The following is a 21,708-nucleotide window of genomic DNA, read 5'->3' as shown; positions in this document are numbered from 1 at the left end:
AGTAAAGGAATGAACCTAAGTTGCTATGCATGAAACCCCATAAAACCAAGGACATGACTTCCACAATAATGATTCATTTCTCTTGTCATTTCATTCATCATTCTCTTGTTCCAGTACTTGCTTAGGGACAAGCAAGCTTTAAGTTTGGTGTTGTGATGCCAGGGCATTTTGGCCAGTTTCACTGACCTGTTCTTTACTGTTTTAGGGTAGTTTCATGCATTTTCTTAGGAAATAAGCAAGTTTTGGGTAGAATTACACTTACATCTTGATTCAAGCAAACATTGTGAATTTTATATGATTTCATGAGAATTATGCATGAATTTAATGACAAATTGGATGATGCATGACTCATAACTTGGATTAGAGCTTTGATGCACTTTATTTGCTTGATTTCAGGACAAAAAAAGCAAGGAAAGGCCATGTTGGTAGCCACGTTAGTCTAACTAACGTGACCACTAACGTGGAATGGGAGCTAGCTTGCAACGTTAATGAGAAAAGTAATCGCCAATAACGTCTTCGAAGCCATCATAGCCCACGTTAATTACCACGTTAACTACATTAACGTGGTAGTTAACGTGGAAGAAAAGGAAGCTCCAAGCGTTAGTGGTAAAAGTAAGTGCCACTAACGCTCCAAAAAGGCAATTGGCCACGTTAAGAGTCACGTTAACTCAGTTAACATGAACTCTAACGTGGAAGAGGAAGATAATGCCAACGTTAGTGACACTCACCTTTGTCACTAACGTTGGACTAAGCCCATATTGGCTACGTTAAGAGCCACGTTAACTTGGTTAACGTGAACTTTAACGTGGAAGGAGCAAGGAATCGCCAACGTTAGTGACACTCACTTTTGTCACTAACGTTGGACTAAGCCACTATGAGCCACGTTAGTTACCACGTTAAGTGCATTAACGTGGAAGCTAACGTGGAGGAAAGAATTGATGAGCCAACGTTAGTGACACTCACCTTTATCACTAACGTTGGAGATGGCAATCACCACCACGTTAGTGGCCACGTTAAGATAATTAACGTGGGGCACTAACGTGAGAAGGGGCGTTTGGAGCGTTAGTGACAAAGGTAAGTGTCACTAACGCTCTCGAGGCTAAGGCATGCCCACGTTAAGAGCCACGTTAGTAACAAAGGTAAGTGTCACTAACGCTCGAGATGAAACAAGAGGCAATGTTAGTGGTCACGTTAGTGCCACTAACATTGAAGTTAACGTAACTCATCTTGGGCTAGGAACGTTAGTGCAAAAGGTGATCGTCACTAACGTTCTCAAACCACATTTTCACTTAACATTAACGCCACTAACGTCCTAGCCAAAGTCCATGCCTACTTCACACTTTCTCTGCAAGTAAAGCTGAGCCCACTGAAGATTCCAAACTGCTTCAACTTAAGATCCAAAGGCCCATATCCAAGACTTGAAGAGCCAACTGGAAGATCAGAAGAGTAGTATATATAGGAGTAGTTTTGAACTAGAGAGAAGCTTTTGGTATTGAGAGGACTACTCTCTATATAATTTTACTTTCTCTGCAACTTCTAGTTTTACTTTCAGAATGCATTCTCCATCTTTGTTTTCCATTCCCAGAGCCATGAACAACTAAACCCCTTTCATTGGGTTAGGGTGCTCTGTTGTAATTTGATGGATCAATAATAGTTTTCATTATTCTTCTTCTTTCTTTTCTCTTGATTTTACTAGAAAGCTTTCAATCTTCATCCAATTGGGTAGTTGTCTTGGAAAAGAAGCTATTCATACTTGGATCTCTTCGGAACCTTAGAAGAGGAATGAAGGGATCATGCTAGAAATGCTTTCTCATGTTGGACCAAATTAGGGGGTTGGGCGGATACGGTGACATATAATTCTCCCAATACTTTGATTTGGAAATACATGTGGTACAATCAGTGACCATACTTCATCTCTTCTCATGAGCAATTAGACAAAGGAATTGGCTATTGATCAAGATTTGAGAGATTGAATTACCAAGGAATTGGAATTCAATCTCTTAAGATTGCCAAAGAGATCAATGAATGCATTGATTGAGGAAGAGATGAAAATGAACTTGATCCGGAGAATGCAACATCTCCTAATCCCAATGAATCCCCCATTTCTGATATTACCCATTCTCTTTAATTTCTGCAATTTACTTTCATGCTAAATTCTCCATTCCCCATTTAAGATTCTGCACTTTACTTTCCGTCATTTATATTCAGCTCTTTATTTCCAGCATTTACATTTTCTGTCATTTACTTTCCCGCTATTTAACTTCCTGCAATTCTCAAATCAATTTCTGCTTAGCTCAACTAGAATGTTCCTCTAATTAAAGTTGATTGACCAATCAATCCCTGTGGGATTCGACCTCACTCTATTGTGAGTTTTTACTTGACAACAATTCGGTATACTTGCCGAGGGAAATTGTTGAGATACAAGTTTTCGTGCATCAAATGGCCGCCACTAATTCTAGCCTATACCACGAAGACTCTCATCGTAGATAAGGAGGCTAAGAGATATGCATTCAAGCTTGTTTAAATGTAGAACGGAAGTGTTTGTTAGGCACGCGTTCATAAGTGAGAGTGATGATGAGCGTCACATAATCATCACATTCATCATGTTCTTGTGTGTGAATGAATATCTTAGAGAAGAAATAGGCTTGAATTTAATAGAAAAACAATAGTACTTTGCATTAATTCATGAGGAACAGCAGAGCTCCACACCTTAATCTATGGTGTGTAGAAACTCTACCGTTGAAAATACATAAGAACAAGGTCCAGGAATGGCCGAATGGCCAGCCCCCTAAAGAGGGTTCAATCCTCAAAACATGATTAAAAGATCCATAGATGGATAATAGTAAAAAGTTCTATTTATACTAAACTAGTTACTAGGTTTACAGAAATAAGTAAATGATGTAGAAATCCACTTTCGGGCCCACTTGGTGTGTTCTTGGGCTGAGCATTGAAGCTTTCACGTGTAGAGGTCTTCTTTGGAGTTAAACGTCAGTTTGTAACCTGTTTCTGGCGTTTAACTCTGCTTTGCAACCTATTTCTGGCGTTTAACTCCAGAATAGGCCAGAGAGCTGGCGTTGAACGCCAGTTTTCGTCATCTAAAATCGGGCAAAGTATGGACTATTATATATTGCTGGAAAGCCCTGGATGTCTACTTTCCAACGCAATTAAGAGCGCGCCATTTGGAGTTCTATAGCTCCAGAAAATCAACTTTGTGTGCAGGGAGGTCAGAATCCAACAGCATCTGCAGTCCTTCTTCAACCTCTGAATCTGATTTTTGCTCAAGTCCCTCAATTTCAGCTAGAAAATATCTGAAATCAGAGAAAAACACACAAACTCATAGTAAAGTCCAGAAATGTGATTTTTGTTTAAAAACTAATAAAATTATACTAGAAACGAACTAAATCATACTAAAAACTATGTAAAAACAATGCCAAAAAGCGTATAAATTATCCGCTCATCACAACACCAAACTTAAATTTTTGCTTGTCCCCAAGCAACTGAAAATCAAATAGGATAAAAAGAAGAGAACATACTATAAATTCCAAAATATCAATGAAACTTAGCTCCAATCAGATGAGCGGGACTAGTAGCTTTTTGCCTCTTGAATTGTTTTGGCATCTCACTTTATCCCTTGAAGTTCAGAATGATTGGCATCTATAGGAACTCAGAATTCAGATAGTGTTATTGATTCTCCTAGTTCAGTATGTTGATTCTTGAACACAGCTACTTTATGAGTCTTGGTCGTGGCCCTAAGCACTTTGTTTTCCAGTATTACCACCGGATACATAAATGCCACAGACACATAACTGGGTGAACCTTTTCAGATTGTGACTTAGATTTGCTAAAGTTTCCAATTAGAGGTGTCCAGGATTCTTAAGCACACTCTTTTTTTCGCTTTGGACCTTGACTTTAACCGCTCAGTCTCAAGTTTTCACTTGACACCTTCATGCCACAAGCACATGGTTAGGGACAGCTTGGTTTAGCCGCTTAGGCCAGGATTTTATTCCTTTAGGCCCTCCTATCCACTGATGCTCAAAGCCTTGGATCCTTTTTATTACCCTTGCCTTTTGGTTTTAAGGGCTATTGGCTTTTTGCTCTTGCCTTTTGGTTTAAAGAGCTTTTGGCTTTTTCTGCTTGCTTTTTCTTTTTCTTTCTCTTTTTTTTTTCGCCATTTTTCTTTTCTTTCTTTTTTTTTTCACAAGCTTTTGTATTCACTGCTTTTTCTTGCTTCAAGAATCAATTTTATGATTTTTCAAATTATCAATAGCATGTCTCCTTTTTCATCATTCTTTCAAGAGCCAACATATTTAACATTCATAAACAACAATTTCAAAAGACATATGCACTGTTCAAGCATTCATTCAGAAAACAAAAAGTATTGTCACCACATCAAAATAATTAAACTAATTTCAAGGATGAATTCGAAACCATGTACTTCTTGTTCTTTTGTAATTAAAGCATTTTTCATTTAAGAGAGGTGATGGATTCATAGGACATTCATAACTTTAAGGCATAGACACTTAAATACTAATGATCATGTAATAAGACACAAACATAAACATAAAGCATAGTAAACAAAAAGCAGGAAAATAAGAACAAGGAGATTAAGGAACGGGTCCACCTTAGTGAGGGTGACGTCTTCCTCTTCTTGAAGAACCAATGGTGCTCTTGAGCTCCTCTATGTCTCTTCCTTGTCTTTGTTGCTCCTCCCTTATAGCTCTTTGATCTTCTCTAATCTCATGGAGGATGATGGAGTGCTCTTGGTGCTCCATCCTTAGTTGTCCTATGTTAGAGCTTAATTCTCCTAGGGAAGTGTTGATTTGCTTCCAATAGTTTTGTAGAGGGAAGTGCATCCCTTGAGGCATCTCAGGGATTTCATGGTGATGAATTTCCTCATGCTCTTGTTGAGGTCCATGCTCTCTTGTTTGCTCCATCCTCTTCTTAGTGATGGGCTTGTCCTCTTCAATGAGGATGTCTCTCTATGTCAATTCCAGCCGAATTGTAGAGGTGACAAATGAGGTGAGGAAAGGCTAACCTTGCCAAAGTGGAGGATTTGTCAGCCACCTTGTAGAGTTCTTGAGGTATAATCTCATGAACTTCTACTTCCTCCCCAATCATGATACTATGGATCATGATGGCCCAGTCTATAGTAACTTCAGACCGGTTGCTAGTAGGAGTGATTGAGCGTTGAATAAACTCCAACCATCCTCTAGCCACAAGCTTAAGGTCCAGTCTTCTCAATTAAATCGGCTTGCCTCTTGAGTCAACTTTCCATTGAGCTCCTTCCACACATATGTCCATTAGGACTTGGTCCAACCTTTGATCAAAGTTGACCCTTCTAGTGTAGGGGCGTGCGTTTTCTTCCATCATTGGCAAGTTAAACGCCAGCCTTACATTTTTCAGACTGAAATCTAAGTATTTCCCCCAAACCATGGTAAGCCAATGCTTTAGATTCGGGTTCACACTTTGATCATGGTTCCTAGTGATCCATGCGTTTGCATTGAACTCTTGAACCATTAAGATCCCGACTTATTGAATAGGATTAGAGAGAACTTCCCATCCTCTTCTTCTAATCTCTAGTCGGATCTCTGGATATTCGCTCTTTTTGAGCTTGAAAGGAACCTTAGGGATCACTTTATTCTTGGCCACAACTTCATTGAAGTGGTCTTGATGGACCTTTGAGATGAATCTCTCCATCTCCCATGACTCAGAGGTAGAAGCAATTGCCTTCCCTTTCCTCTTTCTTGAGGTTTCTCTGGCCTTAGGTGCCATTAATAGTTATGGAAAAACAAAAAGCTATGCTTTTACTACACCAAACTTAAAATGTTTGTTCGTCCCCGAGCAAAAGAAGAAAGAAAGAAGGAGAAGAAGAAGAAAATGGAGGAGATGGAGGGAGAAGGTATATTCGGCCAAGGGGGAGAAGAGAGTGTTGTGTTGTGTGAAAATGAAGAAGGAGTGAGGGGTTTATATAGGAGTGGGGGAGGGTTCAGTGTTCGACCATTAAGGTTGGGTTTGGGAGGGAAAAGATTTTGAATTTTGGAGGTGGGTGGGGATTTTGGGGAAGAGAAGATGGATGTGAGGGGTGAAGGGTATTTATGGAAGAGAGTTATGAAATGGTGTGAAGAGAAGAGAAGAAAATGTGGGGATCCTATGGGGTCAAGGACTTAGCATCCCTGCTCCAATTAGGCGTGTAAAACACCCTTAGCATGCATGTCTGGCGTTAAACGCCACCTTGCTGCTTGTTTTTGGCGTTAAACGCCCAAATGTAGCCTGTTTCTGGCGTTTAACGCCACTTCCATGCTCTGTTCTGGCGGTAAACGCCAGTCTGGTGCTTGTTTCTGGCATTTAACACCAGCTTGATGCTTCTTTTTGGCGTTAAACGCCAGTTTGATGCTTCTTACTGGCGTTTAAATGCCAGTAAGTTCTTCCTCCAGGGTGAGCTATTTTTAAAGCTGTTTTCATTCTGTTTTTGATTTTTCAGTAGTTTTTGTGACTCCACATGATCATCAACCTAAAAAAAAACATAAAATAACAATAAAATAAAATAGATATAATTAAATAACATTGGGTTGCCTCCCAACAAGCGCTTCTTTAATGTCAATAGCTTGACAGTGAGCTCTCATGGAGCCTCACAGATGTTCAGAGCATTGTTAGGACCTCCCAACACCAAACTTAGAGTTTGAATGTGGGGGTTCAACACCAAACTTAGAGTTTGGTTGTGGCCTCCCAACACCAAACTTAGAGTTTGACTGTGGGGGCTTTGGTTGACTCTGCAGTGAGAGAAGCTTTTTATGCTTACTCTCCATGGTTACAGAAGGAGATCCTTGAGTTTTAAACACAAGGTTGTCCTCATTCAGTTGAAGGACCAATTCTCCTCTGTCCACATCAATCACAGCTCTTGCTATTGCTAGGAAGGGTCTTCCAATGATGATGGATTCATCCTCATCCTTTCCAGTGTCTAGGACTATGAAATCAGCAGGAATGTAAAGGCCTTCAACCTTTACTAGCACGTCCTCTACTAGTTCATAAGTGTATTTTCTTGAGTTGTCTGCCATCTCTAATGAGATTCTGGCAGCTTGCACCTCAAAGATCCCTAGTTTCTCCATTACAGAGAGTGGCATTAAGTTTATTCCTGACCCCAGGTCACACAGAGCCTTCTCAAAGGTCATGGTACCTATGTTACAGGGAATTAGGAATTTACCATGATCCTGTTTCTTTTGAGGTAGAGTTTGCTGAACCAAGGCATTTAGTTCCTTGATGAGCAATGGAGGTTCATCCTCCCAAGTCTCATTACCAAATAATTTGGCATTCAGCTTCATGATTGCTCCTAAATATTGAGCAACTTGCTCTTCAGCAATGTCTTCATCTTCTTTAGAAGATGAATAATCATTAGAGCTCATGAATGGTAAAAGGAGGTTCAATGGAATCTCTATGTTCTCTAGATGAGCCTCAGATTCCTTTGGTTCCTCAAAGGGAAACTCCTTATTGGTCACTGAATGTCCCAGGAGGTCTTTCTCACTAGGATTCACGTCCTCCTCCTCCTCTTTGGGTTCGGCCGCACCAAGTAAGGTAATGGCCTTGCACTCTCTTTTTGGATTCTCTTCTATATTGCTTGGGAGAGTACTAGGAGGGGTTTCAGTAACTCTTTTACTCAGCTGGCCCACTTGTGCCTCCAAATTTCTAATGGAGGACCTTGTTTCATTCATGAAACTTAAAGTGGCCTTAGATATATCAGAGACTGTATTTGCTAAGCTAGATGGATTCTGCTCAAAATTCTCTGTCTGTTGCTGAGTGGATGATGGAAAAGGCTTGTTATTACTAAACCTGTTTCTTCCACCATTATTAAAGCCTTGTTGAGGCTTTTGTTGATCCTTCCATGAGAAATTTGGATGATTTATCCTTGAGGGATTATAGGTGTTTCCATAGGGTTCTCCCATGTAATTCACCTCTACTATTGCAGGGTTCTCAGGAGCATAAGCTTCTTCTTCAGAAGATGCCTCTTTAGTACTGTTGGATGCAGCTTCCAATCCATTCAGACTCTGAGAAATCATGTTGACTTGCTGAGTCAATATTTTGTTCTGAGCCAATATGGCATTCAGAGCATCAATTTCAAGAACTCCCTTCCTCCGAGGCGTCCCATTACTCACAGGATTCCTTTCAGAAGTGTACATGAACTGGTTATTTACAACCATGTCAATGAGTTCTTGAGCTTCTGCAGGCATTTTCTTTAGGTGAATGGATCCACCTGCAGAATGGTCCAATGACATCTTTGATAATTCAGACAGACCATCATAAAATATATCCAGGATGGTCCATTCTGAAAGCATGTTAGAAGGACACTTTTTGGTCAGTTGCTTATATCTCTCCCAAGCTTCATAGAGGGATTCACCTTCTTTTTATTTAAAAGTTTGAACATCCACTCTAAGCTTGCTAAGCTTTTGAGGAGGAAAGAACTTGGCTAAAAAAGCCGTGACCAGCTTATCCCAAGAGTTCAGGCTATCTTTAGGTTGAGAGTCCAACCATATTCTAGCTCTGTCTCTTACAGCAAACGGGAAAAGCATAAGCCTGTAGACCTCAGAGTCAACCCCATTGGTCTTAACAGTATCACAGATCTGCAAGAATTCAGTTAAGAACTGAAAAGGATCTTCTGATGGAAGTCCATGAAACTTGCTGTTCTGTTGCATCAGAGAAACTAATTGAGGCTTTAGCTCAAAATTGTTTGCTCCAATGGCAGGGATTGAGATGCTTCTTCCATGTAAATTGGAATTGCGTGCAGTAAAGTCACCAAGCATCTTCCTTGCATTGTTATTATTTTCGGCCATGTCTCCTTCTTTTTTGAAAATTTCTGTTAGATTTTCTCCAAAGAGTTGTGCTTTAGCTTCCCTTAGCTTCCTCTTTAGAGTCCTTTCAGGTTCAGGATCAGCCTCAACAAGAATGTTCTTATCCTTGTTCCTGCTCATATGAAAAAGAAGAAAACATAAAAGAAAATATGGAATCCTCTATGTCACAGTATAGAGATTCCTTTATGCGAGTAGAAGAAAGAAAGAAATTCGAACACAGAAAGAGGGAGGGGTTCGAATTTTTAAGAAAGAGAAGTGTTAGTAGATAAATAAATAGTTAGAAGGAGGTGAGAGAGAAGAATTTTTGAAAATAATTGAAAAGAAAAGAAAAATATTTTTTTAAATTAAAGTTAAAATTCAAAAATTAAGAAAGGAAAATAAAACTAAATCAAATTAAAATTTAAAACAAATAGTTAATTAAAAAGAAATTTTGGAAAAGAGGAAGGTGATTTTCGAAAATTTAAATAGAGAATTAGTTAGGTAGTTTTGAAAAAGATATGATTGAAACAAACAGATAGGATTAGTTTGAAAAAAGATTTGAAAATCAAATTTAAAAAGATAAGTGGTTAGAAAAGATTTGAAAAAGAAATTTAAAAAGATTTGATTTTGAAAATTAAAGTTGGTTACTTGACTAACAAGAAACAAAAAGATATAATTTAAAATTTAAAGATTGAACCTTTCTTAAGGGACAAGTAACAAACTTTAAAATTTTTGAATCAATCACATTAATTGTTAGTAAAGATTTTGAAATTATGAAAAAAAAAATATTTTTGAAAATCAATTTGAAATTTTTGAAAATATGAAAGAAAAAATAAGAAATATTTGATTTTTGAAAAAGATTTGAAAAAGATAGGATTTTTAAATTAAAAATTTGATTTCACTCATAAGAAACAACTAGATTTTAAAAATTTTTGAAAAATTCAACTCAAATTTTCGAATTTTATGAGATGAAAAAGGGAAAGATATTTTTTTTTATTTTTGAATTTTTAATGAAGAAAGAGAAAAACACAAAAAAGACACAAGACATAAAAATTATGAATCAAAACACACAATGCATGCAAGAACACTTTGAATGTCAAGATGAACACCAAGAACACTTTGAATGTCAAGATGAACACCAAGAACTTTATTTTTAAAAACTTTTAAGAAAAGAGAAATATGCAAGACACTAAACTTAGAAATTGACAATGTTTAGGCACTAACAAATTGAAAATGCATATGGAAAACAAGAAAAGATACAAAACATGAAAAACTAAAGATCAAACAAAGACAATCATCAAGAACAACTTGAAGATCATGAAGAACATCATGCATGAGTTTTCGAAAAATGCAAGAAAGAGATAAACATGCAATTGACACCAAACTTAAAAACTGACACAAGACTCAAACAAGAAACATCAAATTATTTTTGGTTTTATGATTTTATTAAATTTTTTTTGGTATTTTTTTCGAAAATTAATTGGAAAAAAAATTAAGGATTTCAAAATTTTTAATACGAATTCCAGGAATCATGCAATGTTAGTCTAAAGCTTCGGTCCAGGAATTGACATGGCTTATTAGCCAGCCAAGCTTTCAGTGAAAGCTTTGGTCCAAAACACTAGACATGGCCAATGGCCAGCCAAGCTTTAGCAATTCATTACATACAACAGCTAAATTTCTGGGGAAGATAAAGAAGCTCTTCTCTTAAGGATAAGTGAAACCTCGGTCCAAAGGATTAGACATGGCTTAACAGCCAGCCAGGATTCAACATATCTCTTGAAACTCTAGAATTCATTCTTAAAAATTCTGAAGAACATAGAATAATATAAAATTTTTTTTATTATATTATTTTTTTTTGAAAATTTTTCGAAAATAAAAGAATAAAAACAAAAAGCTTAAAATTAAAATAAAATTACCTAATCTGAGCAACAAGATGAACCGTCAGTTGTCCAAACTTGAACGATCCCCGGCAATGGCGCCAAAAACTTCGTATGCAAAATCGTGATCGTTCATTCCTTGGCAACGGCATCAAAAACTTAATACGCACGTTCATAATCTTAGTTCTTTGTCACAACTTCGCACAGCTAACCAGCAAGTGCACTAGGTCGTCCAAGTAATAAACCTTATGTGAGTAAGGGTCGATCCCACGGAGATTGTCGGCTTGAAGCAAGCTATGGTCACCTTGTAAATCTCAGTCAGGCGGATTCAAATGGTTATGGATATTTGATAATTAAAATATAATTAAAATATAACACAGGATAGAGATACTTATGTAATTCATTGGTGAGAATTTTAGATAACTGTATAGAGATGCTTTTGTTCCTTCTGAATATTTGCTTTCCTACTGTCTTCATCCAATCATTCCTACTCCTTTCCATGGCAAGCTGTGTGTTGGGCATCACCGTTGTCAATGGCTACATCCCATCCTCTCAGTGAAAATGGTCCAAAATGTGCTGTCACCGCACGGCTAATCATCTGTCGGTCCTCGATCATACTGGAATAGGATTCAGTAATCATTTTGCGTCTGTCACTACGCCCAGCACTCACAAGTTTGAAGCTCTTCACAGCCATCCCTTCCCAGATCCTACTCGGAATACCACAGACAAGGTTTAGACTTTCTGGATCTCAAGAATGGCCGCCAATAATTCTAGCCTATACCACGAAGACTCTGATCGTAGATCAAGAGGCTAAGAGATATGCATTCAAGCTTGTTTGCATGTAGAACGGAAATGTTTGTCAAGGACGCGTTCATAAGTGAGAGTGATGATGAGCGTCACATAATCATCATATTCATCATGTTCTTATGTGCGAACGAATATCTTAGAGAAGAAATAGGCTTGAATTGAATAGAAAAACAATAGTACTTTGCATTAATTCATAAGGAACAGCAGAGCTCCACACCTTAATCTATGGTGTGTAGAAACTCTACCGTTGAAAATACATAAGAACAAGGTCCAGGCATGGCCGCATGGCCAGCCTCCCAAAGAAGGTTCAATCCTCAAAACATGATTAAAAGATCCATAGATGGATAATAGTAAAAAGTTCTATTTATACTAAACTAGTTACTAGGTTTACAGAAATAAGTAAATGATGCAGAAATCCACTTTCGGACCCACTTGGTGTGTGCTTGGGCTGAGCATTGAAGCTTTCACGTGTAGAGGTCTTCCTTGGAGTTAAACACCAGTTTGTAACCTGTTTCTGGCGTTTAACTCTGCTTTGCAACCTGTTTCTGGCATTTAACTCCAGAATAGGGCAGAGAGCTGGCGTTGAACGCCAGTTTGTGCCATCTAAACTCGAGAAAAGTATGGACTATTATATATTTCTGGAAAGCCCTGGATGTCTACTTTACAACGCAATTGATAACGCGCCATTTGGATTCCTGTAGCTCCCGAAAATTTACTTTGAGTGCAGGGAGGTCAGAATCCAACAGCATCTGCAGTCCTTCTTCAGCCACTGAATCTGATTTTTGCTCAAGTCCCTCAATTTCAGTCAGAAAATACCTGAAATCATAAAAAAATACACAAACTCATAGTAAAGTCCAGAAATGTGATTTTTATTTAAAAACTAATCAAAATATACTAAAAACTAACTAATTCATACTGAAAACTATGTAAAAACAATGCCAAAAAGCATATAAATTATCCGCTCATCAACACACAAGGATAGGATAGGAGAATTGGAGACATTATCCTTGGGTAGTTCAATTTCTTCCTTGATGGAGCCAATTCCAAAGAAATGTGGTGACCCTGGCCCTTGTTTGGTGTCTTGATGTATTGGTGGGCGCACTTTTCATGATTGTATGTGTGATCTAGGAGCTTGTGTAAGCATCATGCCACTATCCATTTTTGCGCGGTTGAATTTAGCTCCGTTAAAGAAGTCGGTGGCGAAGTTTACCTTAGCCGATAAAAGTGTGATCACGGTGATAGGAATTGCCGAAGATGTACTTGTGGCGATCGAGGATTTGGTTTTTCCGGTTGACTTTTACATCCTTGAAATGCCTCCAACAGAAAATAGAAGCTCATCCTCCGTTCTACTTGGTAGACCTTCCTTAAGACCTCTAAATTGAAGTTAGATTCCTTCACCAGCACATATTCCTTTGAGGTTGGAGACAAGACTATCAAGTTCAATTTGGATGAAGCCATGAACACTACAAGAAAAAAGGCCTATGGCCACGCTTTTTTTTTGCTACGCTTTAAAAGCGTGGCCAAAAGTGGTCCATGGCCACACTTATGTGAGGGTGGCGTTTGAATAGAGATTTGGCCACATTTTTTTTGCTACGCTTTAAAAGCGTGGCAAAAAGGGTCAATGGCCACGCTTTTATGAGGGTGGCAGTTGATGCGAGATTTAGCCACGTTTTTTCTGCCACGCTTATAAAGCGTAGCCATAGATAGATTTCGGCACGTTTTTAAAGCGTGGCAACAGAAATTTGTTATTGTGGCGTTTCAGAAGCGTGGCCGTTTCTTACAAGCCTTTTGGCACGCTTGAAAAGCGTGGCCAAAAGGTTCCCCCAGAAAAAAAAATTAAAGAAGCTCGAATAAAACAAAAACGCCTGCCCTAGCCCCTTCGTGATTCAAAGACTTAAGAAAAAAAGCCCTAGCTAACTCCTTTTTTGTGCCCTGCCCTGACTCCTCCTTCGAAAGCCCCAATGGCGACCACCAATCTCCGTTGTGCCTCACCGCTGCCCCCTTCGAAAGCCCTAGCTAACCCTTCTTCATTGTGCTCGCCTTAACCCTTCTTCAAAAGCCCTAACCCCTGCCCTCACCGCGACGACAACACTCCAACGAAGAACGACGAAGCCCTCCCTTTCGCGCTGCCGCTCGCTTCCTGCTTCCTCACTTCCGTGAAGAACGACGAAGCCTTTCCTTCCGCGCTGCCGTTCGCTTCCTGCTTCTTCGCTTCCGTGAAGAACGACAAAGCTGTAACATCTGACGAGGTGGAAAAGCGCTAGTTCCAGCTTCGAAGAAGGCTGTAGGTTTCTCCTCTTTTTGTTTTTCTGCATTCAGATTCATGAGGATGACTCTAAGTTATTCATTGTTTTTATTATAATTTCTGACCTTGGATCTGGGGCTTTCAGCGAGAGTTGTATACCATCAGATCCAATTGTTGCGTCTGGAACTAAAACACGTCGAATAACTACAGATTCTTCACCCGATTCTAAAGTCAGAGTGGCTATTCTTATGGGGTTTGGTTTACACTGCAGGCTTTGGGGATTCTTAGTTTGTGTGTAGCTGATGATTGGTGTTCTGGTTTTTGTACTTTTTCAATTGGTAAGTTTTTCTTTTTGGTGCTGCTTTTGCAATTTTGGTTGCATTTATTTATCTTTTTTGAAAATTTGAATCTTTGAATTGAAAGCTTCGGGTTCTGCTGTGTGTGCGTGTGTGTTTTTTTTTTTTGTTTTTTTTGGGGGGGGGGGCTGCTCAACCCTGCTAATGTTTGCAATCTCCCCTGACGCGCTTTTTCTGTGCAAAAGCATGTCTAGTCCAAATGTTAGTAAGAATTAGGGCTTTTTGTGTGTAGTTATTAGATTGTGATTCCCCTTGCTTCAAAGGACATTTTTGTACCGTCCAAATTTTAGGCTTGTTCCATAACTTGAAAGTGTATGTTTACTTTCTTCACCATGGGGTTGCTGTTTATTTGGTTGTTTAACTTGTATTAGTTTCACTGTTTCAGCGTATACTTTCCTTATGCTAATATATATGTCTGGTAACCTCTTTTTTAATTTTGGATCCATATCAGCAATTGTTCAGAGCTGAGTAGAAAGTATCATTTTTTGGTGCATTGGATTTCAAGGCTGTATTATTGGATATAAGTTTGGAAACTCTAGTAGAGTTTGAAAGTTTAAAAGATCAGGGGAATATTAATGCTCAATCTACCTGTTACATAGAGCTTGTGAACTGCTTTGAGAATATTTGGAACATCAGTCAAGCCTGGCTCTGAGGAATAAGCATTTTTATACCTTATCTGGAGTTGATTTTAGAATAAGCAGACTGCTACAATAGATATTGTTTGCTGTGCTCTTTCTAGATAGAGTTGCTTTTAGATGGTTCTGATGGAAATTTTGCACACACTGAAATCAAAATTCATATTTTTTCTTTAATTATTATTATTATTATTATTATTATTATTATTATTATTATTATTATTATTATTATTTGAAACTGTTGCATTAAAATATCATTAGAATGGTTAAAGTGCCCATATCCAACTTTTTCTGGAACTACAAGGTTAAATAGGGATTTCATGTCTTATCAGTGTATATACCCTTTTTCCAATGTCAAGAAATGGTTTCAGTGGATGGTACACAATGGTGCTGTGTAGGAAAATTTTGTGTGTTGTTTTTGTTCTTTTTTTTTCCTCCCTTAATGGAAGCATCAAAATTTGCTAACTCCTTTACTTTTAAACAGTGGTCCCAGGGCTGTTTCTGTTGTTAATTCTTCCTCGGAAAGACTAGGAGGAGCAAAAGTTGTCGCTACTGCTGTGGCTCCAGATGATGTGGCAAAAATTCAGGAGTTTCTAAAAAGATGGAGTGATGTTGAACATGTGGATCTTATACTTACCCTTGGTACATTTCTACACACATCAGTTTCGCTATTGAAGTCCAACAATTCTAGTTTTGTTGAATTGATTTCCCATTTTATTTTCCTTTCCAATCAAGGTGGGACCGGCTTTACCTCACGAGATGTAACACCAGAAGCTACAAAACAGTTGATTGAGAAGGAAACCCCTGGTCTTTTGTATGTAATGACGCAAGAAAGTTTAAAGGTATGAAACTCTTGCATTTTCTGGTTTTTCAGTTTGATTAAATGATTAAATTTTATGCATGCTTAAATATGTAGACGTCATGTGCATTCTTGGTCTACTTCACTGGTGGGTTGAAGCCAACATTTGTCAATTTCTCATTTGAATTGTATAGTTGGTATTGCCTTGGGACTGTGGCTTTCTAATCGTTAGATAATTATGGTTGTATCATACTTAGTTTAGGGAAGTTTCATATTAATTAATTGCTTCGAATGGTTCTCCAGGGATTCATTGTATTGTTTTATAGATTTGATTAATTTGTTAAGTCATGGTCTTTGATTTGTTGATATTCAGATCATTAACATGCCCGGAAACCCAAAGAAAACTGCTGAGTGTATGGAGGCCTTATTGCCTTCACTTATGGTTGTAGAGCTGAGTTATATTTTATTTCTGCAGGGGAAGCTATCTTGTTCCTAATTTTGTTTATTTTTCTATTTTATGTCAGTAGAAGAGTTAGAATGAGTGCGAAAATGGTGTTTCTTGTGAATGATTGAGCTTCTTTTATTTCCCCAGTTGTTAAGACAAGAAGTTAAAATAAATGAACATGAAAATTTAGTTTCCCAGTTTATTTGCTTTTAGTTTTCAGATGTTTACTACCCTTGTTTTTTGGTAGTTTTTCTTGTTTCTCACTCTGGTCTCATTTGTTTCAGTTTCACCCAAGGCACCTAAACTAAAGCCAATAGCTATTATTATTTCAGTTTATTTGCTTTTACGATGTTTCAGTTTCTCACTCTGGTCTCATTTCTTTTAATATTGAATTTTGTGAATTGGTGCATTTGGTTTGCTTGGTTTATGCTATTTGTTATTATCAGTATTAATGCACGCCAAGTGCTCTCTTATATGCCTCTTTGATATTCCTCTCTGGTTTATGCATGTTCACAATTCTGAATTCTTGTTTCTCTATCCAAGTTCATATTTCTATTTTATATACATTACAATATAAGAAGCTAAGGAATAAGAGATCTAGTTTGCTTATTGTTTAAGATTGCTAAATCATAGTGGCAAAGAATCTTAATTCACCAGTGTTTATCATCAATGTCATTGAAAAAACACACCTTCCTCACACACAATATTGTTAATAATAAGTCTTAAACAAAAGTGAAGAAATGTTGCTTTTATTTGGAAAATTGGAAGGTTTATTATTAAGCTAATAAAAAACAGTTCATCCAAAATTTCATAAGATTGTTACTTTTGGTGGAACTAAAATTTTTATTGAATAGAAAAAATAATTTTCAATTTAAGCAATCATACATATTGATATAAGATTGATATTTAAACACAATGAATGGTAAAATTTAATGCATATTTGGATCCAGCACGCAATAACATCACAACTTGGACTCCTTTATGAATGAGCTATACAAGAACAGAGAAAAAAATGAATTAGATCATTTTATCTTAACAAGGCTTGAATCTCTGACGGCCACACCTCTGGTTTATAGTTCTGGGCCGTATTTTTTACAAAGTTTGGAACGAGCTTGCTTGCTTTTTAGTCATTTAGTTTGTTTCTATAAATGGAATTCTGTATTTGATTGAAGTTTAATTTAAGTAGCAAGTCTGTAATCAAACCAGTGCATATATATGAGTTGGTTATGGCTGTGTTGTGTTGAATGTGTTAGTTGAATTGATTTATCTTTTTTGTTAATATTATTTTTGGGTGCTATGGAATTATAGAATAGAATAGAACTGATGTTATTAAACTCTGAATTGATTTACTTTTGTGTTGTGTTGAATTGAAAAGCTGCATTCCTCTTGAAAGTTGAAACCAAGTTAATACTATTGTTTTAACTCTTTCCTAGCAGTCAATAGGCATTTGGTTTAAATATGCATGTAAGTTGTTACAAAGAATTTGATACTTGATACTTAGCTAGCCTAAAATATGTTTTGTTTTGTTACTTAAGTTCACAACTATAACAGGTTTTGGGATCACGTTTCTGTGTCTGAAATGTGAAAATCCTTGGTTTTTCAGCTGTGCCTCTGCTTTTCTTTATTTTTTTAAGCTGTCCTTTTTCTTTCTTTTTCACTAATGTATGTGTTTTTTAAAGCCTCACAAACTTTAATTTCAAGTTTCAGGCTTTTTTTCCTTTAGGGAGAGGAGACAGAGGTGAGGAGAGGAGAGCTTGTTTAGACTAGAATTGATACCCCTTCTTATTTCTTTCTTTTTCATTTAAAAAAAATGTTTTTGAAGTACTTGGTATTAAATATGCTGCCTTTTTAAATTAGTTTCTTTTTAGCTTCTTTTATAAAGTAAGGATTGTTGGGACTTTTTAGTTCTACAGTTTTTAAAAAAGCTCACTGCCTTACACTTGCTGAGTTATCTTATAAATGAAGTGAATGCATTTACTGAGTTATCTTTACAACTTTTTATATTAAATATATTGCATTAATGAAGTACTGTATCTATCAAGTAGCTGTGCAAGGAAAAATGGTCACTAGAGTACATTTATGGGTCCATATAGTATTTAATGTGAACTAATAATCTTCTTGTGTCAGTGTGTTTTGAAGAGAATTGAACGAAATTAAATGGAACTTTTGCTATTGAATAATATTGAAGTATATTGAATGTCAATGTTTATATAGCCTCTGGATTATTAAAATTTGAATTGTTGTGTTATATTTGAATTGTTGTTGTATATTTTATAATTGCATAAACTTCTAGCAATTTTGGTGCAGGAAATATCAGCTTTCTCTCTAATTAATAAGTTCTGCTGTTTCTGTGGTACTATTTTGCTGTTGCTTTGGTACTAATTATCTACTGCTGAACTGCCACTCGCTGCTGCTGCTACCTCTCTAATTCTGCTTCTGCTACGCTACTACTTTGGTGCTGTTGCATAAACTACTAATTATACTACTTTGGTGCTTTTGCTGAAAATAATTTCTCTCACAATGATGATCAGTAATCATGAAGTTTTGTATTTTGTAATGAAGTGTAAATGAAGTAGATAATGTAACCCATGTTGGAATTGTAATTCATGTATTAGGAAATTGCTAGTGGATGAGACTTTGATTTTTGGTATTTTGTTACAGTATATCATGTGATCAAACACTTTTTTTCTATGACAAGTTTATGAAACAAGGATTAGTTGATTTAAAGTTAGTAGTCATCTTTTAAATTTTAAAATTATCCATGATTAAGGTTTATAAAAAAAAAAAAAGAGTGCTAATATAGGTACTGAACTTACAGCCACGCTTTAAAAGAGTGGCCATATTGTACAGCAGTAATTAACAGCCACGCTTTATAAGCGTAGCTCTATCTCACAGCTATTGGCACGTTTTAAAAGCGTAGCCATATGTCTTGCTATTGGCATGCCTCAAAAGCGTAGCTATATCTCCACTTGTTGCCATGCTTTGAACGTGTGGCCATAATATTACAGTATGCATCAACAGCCACACTTTAAAAGCGTAGCTGTATCTCAAGGCTATTGTCACGCTTTAAAAGCGTAGCAATAGGTCTTACTATTGGCACGCTTTAAAAGCGTAGCCATATCTACCTATTGGGTCGCTTTCAAAGCGTAGCCATATGTCATACATATGGCCACGTTTTTAAAGCGTGGCGATTTTTAAAAGCGTGGCAAAAACAAAAGCGTGGCGATAGGTCACCAAAAGCGTGGCGATAGAGCAACCGGCACCCTTGCAGTTGTGACCCTTTAAAGCGTGGCAAAAAGCTATCGCTACACTTTTTTGGACTTTTCGCCACGCTTTAAAAGCGTAGCAAAAAGCTTGTTTTCTTGTAGTGGAAGCATCCTCCCAAAGAGCATTCCGTTCTCCGATGTGATGTAATCGATGAAGTAGTAGTGGAAGTGCAAGAAGAAGACCACCACAAGCTATGCTACCCTATTATTGAAGAGACGAATGACCAAGAGGATGAACATGGGAAAATTGTTGAGAATGAACTCCGTGAGCTTGATGAAAAGGAACCTCAGCTTGAGGCAAAGAGTGAACTGAAACCTCTTCCATCTCATTTGAAGTATGCTTTCTTAGAGGACAACCAATAGTTTCCGGTCATTATTGCTAGTGAGCTTTCGAGTGAAGAAGAAGATAAGCTCCTAGACGTTCTATGAAGGTACAAGAAGGCAATTGGTTGGAGCCTAGCTGATATTGTAGGGATTGACCCTCGCAAGTGCATGCATCGTATATTTCTCCAAGAGGGAGCTAGGCCGGTTAGGCAACAGCAAAAAAGGCTCAACCCGACCATCCTTGATGTGGTAAAGAAGGAGGTCACTAGGCTACTTAATGCGGGTATCATCTACCCAATTTCTGACAGTGAATGGGTAAGCCCGGTCCAGGTTGTTCCCAAGAAATCGGGCATCACTGCGGTTAAAAAGGATGATGGAGGAGTGGTCACCAAGAGAGTACAAAATGCGTGGCGCGTGTGCATCGACTATAGAAGATTGAACGCCGCTACAAGAAAGGACCACTACCCTTTGTCCTTTATCGATCAGATGTTGGACCATTTGGCGGGTAAATCCCATTATTGCTTTCTTGATGGATTTACTGGTTACTTCCAGATTCACATTGCTCCTGAAGATTAGGAAAAGACCACATTCACTTGCCCTTTTGGCACCTTTGCCTACAAAAGGATGCCATTTGGACTATGTAATGCACCTGCTACTTTTCAGCGGTGTATGACGAGTGTTTTTTTCGATCTAATGGAGAATTGTCTAGAAGTCTTTATGGATGACTTCAGTGTTTATGGAACTTTATTTGATTGTTTCTTAGAGAACTTTGCCAAAGTCTTAGCTAGATGTGTTGACACCAACCTTGTCTTGAATTTTGAAAAGTGTCACTTTATGGTAAGACAAGGTATAGTGTTGGGACATGTAGTTTCTCATGAAGGTATTTCTGTAGACCCGGCCAAGGTCGATGTTATCACCACTTTACCTCACCCCTCATCTGTGAGGGAGGTCCGCTCGTTTTTATGACATGCAGGATTCTACAGGCGCTTTATCAAAGATTTCAGCAAGATTGCTTTGCCATTGTCACGCCTACTCCAAAAAGATGTAGACTTTGAGTTTGACAGTGAATGTGTGAAAGCGTTTGAAGAGCTAAGGAGAGTTCTTACCAAAGTACCGATTGTGCGAGGCCCCAATTGGACGTTTCCATTCGAGATAATGTGCGATGCGTCAAACCATGCTGTAGGTGCCGCGCTTACACAGCGCGATGGTAAACTCCCTTATGTCATTGCTTACTCTTCTAAAACACTGGATGCAGCACAATCCAACTATACCACTACTGAAAAGGAACTCCTAGCTATTGTTCATGCTTTAGATAAATTCAGATCTTATTATCTAGGATCAAAGATAGTGGTATACATGGATCATGCAGCTTTAAAGTACATTACTGACAAAGAATGAGCCAAAGCCTAGACTTATACGTTGGATCTTGCTTTTGTAAGAATTCGAGATTGAGATTTGGGACCGGAGTGGGTCTCAAAACCTGGTTGCAGATCATTTAAGCTGCATTGAGAATTTAAAATTTGACCCATTTCCGATCAATGATTCATTCCCATTAGATAGTTTGCATGCTGTGTCAGATAGCTTTCCTTGGTTTGCCCCAATGGCGAACTACTTGGTTGCAAAACTCTTCCCTCCTAACTTTTCTAAACACCGAAGGGATAAGTTGAGGAGTGATTCCAAATACTACATTTAGGATGACCCTTACTTGTGGAAGAGGAGCATAGACCAAGTAATCGAAGATGTGTGCCGAAATCTGAAATTCAACCCATTCTTGAAGCTTGCCATTTGTCCAAATGTGGCGGCCACTTTGGCCCACAAAAGACCGCTGAAAATTGGATTGTGGATTCTGGTGGCCAACCTGATTCAAGGATGCTAACGGGTTCTGTGTGTCTTGCCATCAGTGTTAGAAGTCGGGAAACACATCCCAAAGGGATGAGATGCCTCAGCAACCTATGTTGTTCTATAAGATATTTGTTGTATGGGGCATTGACTTTATGGGACCGTTTCCCAACTCAAGTGGGTATTTATATATTCTGTTAGTGGTTGACTACGTGTCAAAGTGGGTAGAAGCAATACCTACCCGCCTTGACGATGCCAATACCGTTGTTTCTTTTATTAGAAATCACATTGTATGC

The 21,708-nt window shown here is 37.8% G+C and overlaps 1 long non-coding RNA gene and 1 other non-coding gene across 2 annotated transcripts; both read left to right on the top strand.

Moving 5' to 3' along the window:
* The first annotated feature begins 8,321 nt into the window (after positions 1–8,321).
* On the top strand, positions 8,322–8,429 carry LOC148571781 (small nucleolar RNA R71). The gene has a single exon (XR_015908084.1). It is a non-coding gene; the product is annotated as a small nucleolar RNA R71 (small nucleolar RNA).
* Positions 8,430–13,384: 4,955 nt separating this feature from the next.
* On the top strand, positions 13,385–18,710 carry LOC110269488 (uncharacterized). Its single transcript, XR_015906924.1, has 5 exons — positions 13,385–13,787; positions 13,894–14,086; positions 15,224–15,381; positions 15,475–15,581; positions 18,291–18,710. It is a non-coding gene; the product is annotated as an uncharacterized LOC110269488 (long non-coding RNA).
* The last annotated feature ends 2,998 nt before the right edge of the window (positions 18,711–21,708 follow it).

Source organism: Arachis ipaensis, chromosome B3 (genome assembly GCF_059453495.1).
Source record: "Arachis ipaensis isolate K30076 ecotype BB chromosome B3, ASM5945349v1, whole genome shotgun sequence".
NCBI classification, from domain to species: domain Eukaryota; kingdom Viridiplantae; phylum Streptophyta; class Magnoliopsida; order Fabales; family Fabaceae; genus Arachis; species Arachis ipaensis.
This window is presented reverse-complemented; position numbering and strand designations above follow the sequence as displayed.